This window comes from Anser brachyrhynchus (genome assembly GCF_964034855.1).
Source record: "Anser brachyrhynchus genome assembly, chromosome: 2".
Lineage (NCBI taxonomy): Eukaryota > Metazoa > Chordata > Aves > Anseriformes > Anatidae > Anser > Anser brachyrhynchus.
This window is the reverse complement of record NC_137695.1, coordinates 150,265,185-150,273,013: the sequence shown is the minus strand read 5'-3', so window position 1 is coordinate 150,273,013 and position 7,829 is coordinate 150,265,185.

Genomic DNA, 7,829 nt, shown 5'->3' with positions numbered 1-7,829 from the left:
CTGTAATTTGTTAAGCAAACTTGGCTGCATACCGGAGCTGGTCAGGACATTTTCCACAGAGTGAGATTTCAAAACTGAAATGTTCTTGTCAAGACTTCAGGTTTTGAGAAAGTTTTCTTGCAAGAGAGTCATGTAATTTACATCCTGGTGGTTAGGACAGTGGCCAGGAGATGAAAAAGCCAGGTGAAACTCCTCTCCCTGCGCAGTTGAGAAAGAGCTGCAATGAAATCTTTTGGCCAGGAAGACAGCTGGGGCTTGAACAAGTCTCTCACACTCCAGGCAGCCAGTGCCTTAAAGATAGGGAACAACAATAACAAAAAAAAAAAAGTCTGAAACCTTGAAAATTACTGCAAAACAGAATAGTTGTCTTCTAAGTCAATTCTCCTGCATATGCAGCAGGCTTGAGTAAAGTGGTTTCATGCAGGCAACAGTAATTGAAAACAGTCATTGAAGTGGTAAACAAAACCAGAACGCTAAATATTAATGTGCAGTAAGTGCCCATGTAGGTTTTCCTTCAATATTAAGGATTTAAACCCCACAGTGTATTTGCAATAACCCATTCTTGTTTTAAAAACATTTTGTTCCAGATAGCTCAAAACCCTGGTCCCTCCTGGCAATGAGAACAATAGTTTTCTCGTGGAAGCGAAGGATAACTTGTTCTAAGGCAAAAATTTCTATAAAGTTCAACCAAGTGGCTCACAGGCAAATGGACTCTGTTGCAAGAATAGTGGGTCAGGACCTTGGTTTTTGCTTCTCCGAAAAGGAGCACCTCCAACAACACAGAGCCCCATAGCAACATGCTCGGGCATTGACTCCGCACTGAGTCAGAAGGAAGAATGCCATTTAGTGACTCACCAGCACCACTTCTGCAGCACTGTGTGGTGCTAAATAATCTAATCTGTCTATCTACTCGAGAGCCTCTAAAGAGTGCTAGTGTGCAAGGTAAAGAGTTTTCACTGGCACACATGAAAGGCGTTAAGGACTGGATCCTACTCGGTGGAAAGCTGCCATCATTTCCACCGGGAGTTGGACCAGAGCTTAGGCGCAACACAGAGTGTTTGGGGAAAAAAAAAAAAAAAAAGAGGTTCTTGAAATCAAAAGGCAATAGCTATGGTTATCAAACACAAAGCTCTGCTCTCAGGTATTCTGCATTATCTGTGCGTGCCGATCTCCCTTTGATGTCGCTGAGGAAGCTGCTGCTCTCCAGGGGAGCCGCGCACTGGGAGCAGAGCGCAGGGGCAGCAGGACAGGCAGTCCTGCAGGTACGCAGGACAGTCGCGGAGCTTCCTGCCGCTCTCCTGTAGGTGGCAGTGCTAAATTTTTTAACAAAAGCGGATTTTGTGAACTCTGGCTGAAGTTCTCGGTTATTCAGTAATCTTATCTGAATGGAAAAGCTAAACCATGCAAGCCACTTCCCTGTCACAGCAGCGTGCTTCGCGCAGACACAAAGGAGTGCATGCCTGATCCTGCAGTCAGTGAAAGTCTAGGGGAAAAAGAAATGTAAGGTCATGGCTTGTATTCATGTCATTAACTGAACGCTTTCCTGCTAGGAGTTCAGTCCAGACAGAGGACTCTGGCTCTGATTTCCTCTCAGGATCACAATTGTAGGATATCGCTGCTGTCTCGGTTACACAGTGATACGCGGATGTGTCAGAGCCGTTCCTTACCCCGGTCTAAAACACGTGCTTTCAGCTCCCGGCCCATGTTAGATAGCCACGCTGCCTACAGTTGGCTTCTGCTAGCAGTTTCAGTGCCTTGCAGACATTGCTGTGAGATTGCCACAGGACCCAAGGCGCACCTCTTGTGGCAGAAGAGCCATTTGTCCTTTCCCAGACCTACTGATACATCCTGTTATTTGCAGCGAACCAAGAGAGGCAGCTGTGGATAGGAAAACCAGAGAGGCAGCTGACGAAAATGAACATCTGGAGGGCAAAGGAAGGATTCCCTGGGGACTCAGGGGGATGCTCAACCCATATCAGCCCTGGGCATCCATCTCCAGACCCACACAACAGCACATCTACATTGCAGGTGTTAACGCGGGTGCAAGAAGCTCCCCTCAAAACCAAGCTGTCAGAGCCAAACCCAAGGTGTCAGCGGGCTGCTTAGCCATGGGCTGGCACTCTCCCATGCGTATCCAAGCATGTATAAAAATCGCAGCAGCATATGATGGTTTTCCTGCTGACCCCATCTACCTCATATCTGATACGTAACCTGTCTTGTGAAGGTTAATACACTACTGTTGCAATAGCAGATTCACAAGCTTTTTGAGACCTGAAAAACTCTGTTTCAAGAGCACCATGTGGCAGGAAGTCCCATGTGTCAGATGCTGTTACGAAAACATCCTCCTCTTGCACCAAATATGGATCTGTCACCCTCGGTTTCACCGGTTCCTTTTGTCAACAGATATCAGGAATAATAACTACCAGGGACACACAAGCTTTTGGAACATCATACACAGAAAATACTGTTTCTGGCCAGGCTCTCAGTCCAGAGGGGCTTCAGGTTTCCCTCCCAGATTTGCTGCTTTCCTTACTATGGGAAGGGAAGGCAGGCAGGACTCTGAGCATGCTGTAATTAAAGCTTCTCTGGTGGCCAGATTCAAAACAACGTGGATATCATCCAGGTATAAGCCAGAGAGAAGCTTGTATCATGACTACCTGCTTTTTACCTCTTCTTTAATTAATGGAGGATGTCTCAAGCAAGCTCCTCCTGCCAGCACTGAAGGGAGAGAGCAAAAAAATTCCCTCTCATCCTTTATCGCAGCTGCACTCATTTGACAGGCACTCAACCCAAGGACGCTGCTTGCCTTCCAAGGTGAAAGCTCTCAAAAAATTGATGCTTATGTATCTAGTAAACTCCCAGTTTTTACTACCATCGTGGGATTCAAGTATCTGGAGAAGAGATTTGACTTATGAGGGATGGCAGCACTAGCAGCTCAAAAGTTCATTCATCCTCAAGAGCATATATATCAGATGAAATGAGTTTCAAAGGACCATTCACTTGAACTGATTTACAGGTACACCAGCAGACACAGAGACACTTCTTTCAATGACATAATTTTACTAGGCCAGGAGCATTTTTTGCTATTGCAGACAAGATCAGGACATTTTTATTTTGTGTGTCAGAAGGAAAGCTTTGCTTTACATGCACCTAGCCTAGGGAACAGAGTTTCCTGAAAGTATTGCCAAGAGCACATCATTTTTGCAACAGGGGCAATGGTGGGAGAATGATGTGCTTCACTGGTCTTGATTGGGGTTCATAAACACATCTGCAGCCATCAAGCAGAGATCCAAGCCGAAGTGTCCAGTGCAGGTGTGACATGCCCTCCTCCAGGGCAGAGCAGCCCCATGCCACCTCTGAGGCTCCATGCACTGCCATCACGGGGGGCACTTTCGAATAGACCTCAGGGAAGGTGTAAAAGTGCTTTATTTGGGTATGACAATTTTTTCCACAGCCCCAGGGACCCCAAACCACACGGAGTCCCACGTGGAAGTGCTCCCCAGCAAACCCCCCTCCTAAGGCAGCAGCGTGAGCACACGGAGCTCATGTGGAGCAAGGCCTGGCGGTGACGTGATAGGAGAGAGTTCGTTGAGGGAAAGGGTGCATTGCATAATATTCCCCACCCCCGTCAGCACAGCCAGCACTCAATGGGGAAAAATGAGGTGGCACAGTTTTATTTTTCTTACGTGACGTTTTTTCCCTCCGTTAGAAAGGGGAACTTCGCAGCCCTGGCATTTTCACCTCCAAACTGAGTCTGTGGAACAAACTTTGAGCTGCTGACTCAGACAAACACGCAGTGCTTTCAGTGGGACTTCTGCCCAAGCTATGACTGCAGGATTTGGTCACTGCTACACATGAAGTGGGGATTTGGAAAAGTAGTTTTCACTCATAGGCTGACTTCTCCCCTGTTCGTGGAAGAGGTTGCCAAAAGCCCAAGTTATTCTGATGCTTCCTCAAAGCTTTTCTTTTAAGTCTTATTTTCTCTCTATCCCAAGGGTAGTAGGGAAATAAAGAGAGAATTCTGAATGTTTAATTTTAATCCTCATTTAAATTTCTCAGAGTGAGAAAGGGGGCTTAAGTCTTGGATACTCTAAGCACTAATAGGTAGGGACCATTTTAAGAAGGGTCTCTTCTTTAACATTATACATTTTGCTAACGTTCAACTAATAGTAGCTACAGCTCAAATCATTGTCCCTGCGAAGGATCCCATTCCCCACTATCATATTAAACTCGTGTTAAGCAAAATGCATTTGTGCCATAAATATTCTAACAGCAGGCAGACACGTAGACAAACTCGCTCCCAGATGCACTAGGCTCAGCCTGACCCAGCTGATCACAGAAATGCTTCACCCTGGAGCAGGGGGAAGATGAAAGAAGGATTTTTGCTCCAGTTTGCCTCAGATGTTTCAGCGTTGGGGTTGTTGTACAGCAAGACACACTCGGGTACTTGGATGGCAGACAGCCACAGCCCTCATCAGTAGCACTGAGGTGAAAATTATCGCACTATAATTCAAGCCCTGTCATGCCTCATTGCTTAATTATACAGTTCTGATTACAACGGAATCATTTTTCTATAGTATGTCCCAAGCTGACATCACTTTGATTAACAACTCATTTATCTGATTACATAGTAACTCAATAACATTTTGAATTGGAAGGAAACCAGGAAGCCCTTTCATGCCCATTCAGCTTCCTCGCTAGTGTGCATATAAGTACCCTGTAATTTCATCTTCTTTATTTATAACAAGAACAATGCTTTAATGACCTGGAGAATGGAACAAGCAGTAAGGTACAGAGATTTGAAGATAATAAAAAACCTAAGAGCCGTGAGAGAAAGAGATAGACCCTACAGGGATCTGTTGCAGTCCTGCAGCTGGTGCCATCTTCGAGCTTTTGTTCCTAATCATTTATTACAGAAGGGCTCAGAGGCCCCAGCTATGTCGTAGTGCTATTATGTTCAGCACTGAGCAGGCCTCTAATTGAGGAGAGTCTGTTTCAAAGAACTCGCAGTCTTAGGCTTTGATTCAGCAAAGAACTGAGGCATTAAGTCTCTGACTTTAGGCTTCATTATCATACCTCCTCTTGCAACACCGACTCTTTCTTTTATGACTCCCAATGTTTCCCATAATATGTTGTAGTTCACATCTTCAAAGTGCTATAAAATATAAGTAAATTAAGCTTTAAAACTACTCCAGTGAGATCAGCAGACAGTTGTTTCAGAGACAGAAACTGAGTCATAGAAATATGAAGTGACTTACCCAGAGCCCCATGGTAAATCATTGATAGCAAGTCAAACAGAGAATTGCTAGTTCCTAAATGTCTGCTAGCCCACCACACCTTGCTATTTGTTCTTCATTCACCCATTCACCCTTAGGTAGTTTCTTACACGTGCAGTGGAAATAAGAAGAGAAGAAGACCACTGTTAATGATCACGTGGACTTACCCATGATGGGATCCAAGGTAGAGAACTGTGAGACATAGCAACTGCACTTTAGCAGAAAGGTTGCCCATCAGAAAGGGCTGATTGAGATCAGTATTGCACAAAGGTGTGTTCATTCCAACAAAATCCCCAGTGGTACTCAAGGCAGCTGGCATGCCCTTTGCTTGCTTCATTCCTGCTAGTCAACTTGAGCAACACTCCAGGAAACAGGCATGCCCATGGCGGTGGCTGCCATCCACCTGCGATCCTGAAGGATTTCCGTTGCCCCTTCTTTCAAGCAACCTCCCACTGAAGCCAAGCCATCAGCACCAGAATTGTTTAAACAATTAAAAATCATCTACTCCGAAATTGTTTTTTAAATGAGATCTATGAATTTTTTATGTAGCAATGCTGATTTTTCTTTCCAGCTTGGTAAGGGTTTTGATAACAAAATTATGTTTTGCTACTATCACTGCAACAGTTTTAGCTATTAAAACATCATTTCAGCTTGTAACATCCTCAGGAAAGGGGCTTGTCTGCCTTACATGTAACGTGATGTTAACAGCTGCCTGGTATATTGTTCATTGTCAGCTCATGGTTACTACTTCTCTGGCTGCTTAAATAACAGCTCTATTGAATTTCCAAGGCTTTTTCAAAGCCAGCACATGGTGTACACATTCTTGTCTGCTCTGCATATAAATAGGATGGGGGGATTTCATTAGTTTGTACCTGAAGTTTGCTCTGAGTCTCCAAGCTATATTCACTAAACCTCGAGTCAAGACCTTCACTGTGTCACGTGCTGCACAGATGCATGTGTAATAAACCATTTGCTGCCAAAGTTCACAACCTGCACGACAGATCTGATGCAGCAGGTGTGGCTGTCGTGTCAAGAACTATCTTGGGAGTTCTCCAGTTGTTTCCCGTTCAAATGTCTGTTTATTGACCTCCCTGCAGTTAATCTGCAAATACTTCCCATTTCTCTTCTTGACTGCACGGGCATGGTATGCAGCCTTCTGCAAGGGAAAGATAATGTTCATCATGCTGACACTCCACTTGTCTGGAAATATTTCCTCAAATGCCAGTGGAAATGAAACGCTATGTCTACATCCGTGGCAGACTGCAGCTGAATTGAACACAAAATGGCAGCTGCGTGAAGCCTAAAACAGCCTTTAATAAATTTAGAGGGGCAGCAGAAGGAAAATCATCAGCATTTTACCACCAGCAGCTTGAGAGTGCATGCTGAAACATGAAAACCAGGACTTGATTAATTTTATTAACAAGTGGCAGGAGGAATCCACAAGAACAATTCCTAACCTGCTTCAAAGACCAGAAGAGCGGATCCCTGCCACAGAGCCCATTGCAGTAACAGTTACTTAGCTATCTCCACCACACAAAGCCATCTGGCTTTGGTTTTTATCCACAGGCCAGCGCTCATTATTTGAAAGGCTGGCAAATGTCTCTGGCCAAGACAGATCCAGCTCCAAGCAACTCTGGACAGATTGGGAGTGTGGAGTGAGAACCATCATTACAGATTTGGGGGTCCACAGGACATGGGACAAATCCAAACCAGTCACCCAAGAAAAGCCCACCCAAATTCAAGCAAATCTGCAGTATCCCGAAGAATTGAAGGCACAGCATTTGCTCTAGATGTGCTTTGCTTTCTAATGGGGAATAAAATACAAATCGCAGCGAAAACACGATTGTGAAAACTGATTGCAGGACCCGTCCTGCTTCACTTCTAGCCCAAGGCATTGATGCTAGGGGAAGACAGCTATAAACAAACTGCACATAATTATTCCATTATTACAGTACATGCCTTCTGCGTGGGTGGGAATTCTTCTCTTCTATCTCTAGCATGTTTCCCTGCATAGCTTCCTCCACCCCCCGTCATCTGTTCAATTAAGTAACGCAACCAAAGGACATTACCTCAATGTATTAATAGTGGATACCAAAGCAATAGCAGACAATGTTTGAGGAACTTTTAGACAGGTGTGTATTCGTCTGATTTAAAATAATAATAATAACACTCCCACAACCTCCGGGTTCCTCACTGCTTTTCTTTGCCTTTCCAGCTTTACCAGGTGTAAGTTATTTGCATTTTATTATTATTTTTTAAAGAGTAATAATTAGGGAGGGTGTGAACACAGAAGCACACTGCATCTGGCTACAACCTTTGCCAAACTTCGAGTCTTCTTTGCATTCCAGGGTTAGGATCAGGGAATTAAGGAGTCTTGTAATGTGGTGCGGTGGAAATATGTATTTCTCAACCAGGGCCTGAATCTTTACTCATTCATATAGATGTAAATCAGGAGTAACTGCATCAAATCAGCTGAATGCTATAGAGTTAGGATTGCAAGTAGCAGAAAGTTTCTGGCTCTCTTTTTTCTGGGGAAAAAAAAAAGAAAAAAAA